Source organism: Monodon monoceros, unplaced genomic scaffold (genome assembly GCF_005190385.1).
Source record: "Monodon monoceros isolate NGI ecotype Baffin Bay Population unplaced genomic scaffold, NGI_Narwhal_1 Super_Scaffold_3, whole genome shotgun sequence".
Lineage (NCBI taxonomy): Eukaryota > Metazoa > Chordata > Mammalia > Artiodactyla > Monodontidae > Monodon > Monodon monoceros.
The window spans coordinates 85,164,214-85,167,552 of record NW_021703780.1 but is presented as its reverse complement, the minus strand read 5'-3'; the positions used below and the strand labels follow the sequence as shown (position 1 = coordinate 85,167,552).

Below are 3,339 nucleotides of genomic sequence, written 5' to 3'. Positions count from 1 at the left end.
TCTGAGGATCACCTTCATCTGAACATCTGGGGTTGTTAAATACGTAGATTCCTGGGTCCCATCTCAAACCCACTGAATATTCTGGTGCAATCATACAGGTCACAAGATCAGTCTCTCTACTCACCCTCTGCAGTTAAACAAGCCATTTATCTGCAAAATAAACTTGCTAGGTTAATACCAACAGCTCATAAGTCCACCAGCCATTCTGTTTGGAGAAGGCAACTCAGGAGGAAAATTCAGCTCAAAACAAGCTTTAGCCACCAAATATAATATGGGAAATATCCGGCTACATGGTGTTGGTGATACTAGAAAGAATAGAGGAGCCCTGACCCCTGGTAACTGAATCTGGTCAGGAAAGAAGTCGTTAAGTAAACAAGAGTTCCATTATGTTGATGGTAACAAAGACCTACAAAAGAAGCATTCTGCTCTACTTGGCACCTAAGACCTACAGGCCTTGAGCAAGGGAAGGGGCTGTATTGGCAAAGCAGATGTGAGAAGAACCTTTTATTTTCAATAAGGAGAACTTCTTCCTCCAGGATAGAGCTGCCTTAGAGCACAGTCAACCCCTTTCACAAGAGACCAGGGAGGAACAATGGTTCATTGAGACACCCAGGGCCACACATCACCAAAGCCTAGAGGTTGGTAACAAACTATCAAGGACACAAGTTAATTGTTCAGTGACTTCTGTCAACAGGATGACATCCCAGACTACTTCTGTGTAGGAGGAGTCAAATCCCAATGAGGCAAGAGATAGCTGCAGGTCGTAAAAACAATAATAAGCAAATAAATGTCTCTAATGCCCACACTGTGACGTCAGGACTCTGGAGATTTTCAAGACTAGAAGAGGTGAAGAAAACGATCCCTTGAAGTCTGAAGCAAGCAGAGGAAGATCATAGCAATTCTGATCGCTTACACCCCACCCTTGGGGGGCTTATGACGCACTGAAGACTTCCAGAATTTTCCTCTAATCCTCACCATCTCTTGAGGTTGATCTAGAAGTGTTTTAGATTTTAAAAATTGGAGATCAAGAGAGGGCTGGTGACTTGTCCAAAATCACACAACTATGGCAGCTGGAAAGCTGGAATTCCAAGGTGTTCTGACGGTCTACCTATCTGTCCAGAGGACAGAAGTCGTAGCCGTGCCAAGAGTAAACACTCAGAAGTGCATTACCCATTTGACGAGCAGAGTTGGTTCCAAATGATGGAGACATACTCAGACATACTGGGCTTTGACTGGCAGAACCTCGGCCTAGAGCAGCCTCTAATAACATCACTGTGTCCAAATCCCTTCATCTCCCCAGGCTTTGATTTCCCCATCTGCAGAAGAGCACGCCATGCAAGAATTGGTGATAGAGAAGGCTATGCTTCTGAGAAGCTGCGTTATATGTTTTTCTCTCTGTTTTCCCCTCCTGGAAGGTAGACAGTCCCTTCTAAACTGTTTCAGGGATTTTTTTTTTTGTTTAATAGGAAAGAGAACAGAAGCAGACTGACGTTGCCACCTTCCCGGTGTTTTATGAAAGCCCAACTCCAAGAAAGCCATAATGCTAGATGAGCCAAGAAACAAGAGGCTTGGAAAGGAAGGAGAACGACGAGGAAGAGGAATCCCCCCAGACTGGGAAGAAGACAGGGGTCTCTGCGTCCTGAGAACAGTCACAATCTACATTGCCAGGAGAAGTCCCTGCTCCCTGACTGCGCCCTGGGAGGTGGTCAGATCTCAGGAGGGATGGCTGTGTAGAGCACAGGAGGACAAGGGCCCACAGGCCACAGGTCTCCTACTTGGCCAAAGAGGCCACCCCCTTCAATGTCAGGAAAGCAAGGATGCCACCGGATTCAAAGTTCCTGGCAGTGGACACTGGGAAACAGGAAGTAATCAATGTGGACCAAGACAATGCCCCGTCACCCCAGATGTTTTGTGGTCAGTGCAGGTGAGTTAAGAAGGGGACACAACCTAAGAATGACCATGCTGCAACTAAAGTACCTTATTCACTAATTCCTCTGAAACCAGTTTTTCCTTCAGCATGGAACAGATCCCTCTCCTCTGCTGAGCCCTAGAAGAAGCAGCTCACTCGCCTCAAGGTACCGTCTTTGATGATAGAAGAAAGCAACACATTAGACTCATGGAGGGAAGAGCAGATCCTGTCTCCCTCACCTCTCGCTGGCTCTAAAGCATCTGCTCTTTGGCTACAATAACAAAACGAGCCCCTCAGTGGCAAAGACCACCATTCAAACAATTCACCGCCGAGTCATCACCAATTCCAAAAGACAACTGAGCTGGGTGTCACTGTCTCCTTGCCTTAGACTACAGTGTTAGCCACCGAACATTCTAGCGCTTCTTTTCTGCTCACCTAACAAGGAAGGAGATGGGGCATACAAAGCTGTTTCATTAGGACAAACAAGGAATTTTTATGAGCAGCTCCATCACATTTAACTAGCTCCTTTAGTAACAGAAAGGAAATCTGTGTCAGAGGTTGTCAGCCTTTGATGGATGTTTTCATTCTCTGAGTGCTTCTGTCGCTCTCCTTATGTGGCCAGGCCATGATGGAGAGTTTGAGCTTATTAGACACCGTACTCCACCTGCCACCGTGTCCTGCAGCCATGATATTGCTGTCACAGCCCAACCCCAGCCTCAGCAATTGCACAGTTCCACTGAACAGAAAGGACTGACAAGCGTTTTGGGGCGGGGGTTCTCTAATTTGACTTAGAAAATCCTCAGCTTTTCACTTGCTGCTGGTCTGAAATATCAAGAAGTACTGAGAAGAAATCAATTTGTTTGTGATTTGGCCAGCCAGGTTACCAATGGCTTGTTCTGTGCTGAGCAGGCTTGATTCAGTCATAATCAGCGATCAGAGGGGCTAGGAGATTAGGGCCAAGAAAAACACTATATATTAGCCAAGTCTTTGGTTCTAAGATCCTATACAAAGTCCTTTTTATCAAAGTTGCTTTACTGTAATTTTTTCTGGTTATTAACACAATATGTTCTCCTTGAAAAAAATCAAAAAGGTACGTATTTTTTAAAAGCTATAATGTCACTCATAGCCTCTGTGGCAGTTTTTATTTTCTAAAGATGGCTATAAACACACACATACACACACACACCACCCCTCAAGTTCTTCTTACACTGTGATATGGATACTTCACATTGAGAATCCATGTTTCCTCCCCTTGAAGCTACGTGGGTCTTTGAAACTGCACTGATCACTTAAAATTCAGGGCAAGTGATGCTGTATAATTTCCAAGGATTGGTCATAAAAGGTGATGTGGCTGTAGCTGCGTTCTCCACTCTTCCCCCTTTCTCTCCCCCTCCCCTCCCCTCCCCTCCCCTCCCCCTCCCCCTCCCTAA

General features: G+C 45.6%; 1 pseudogene; it reads left to right on the top strand.

Annotated features, from left to right (window-relative positions):
* Positions 1–1,817: 1,817 nt before the first annotated feature.
* The window catches only part of LOC114907612, a 21,099-nt pseudogene continuing 19,577 nt past the window's right edge, over positions 1,818–3,339 (top strand).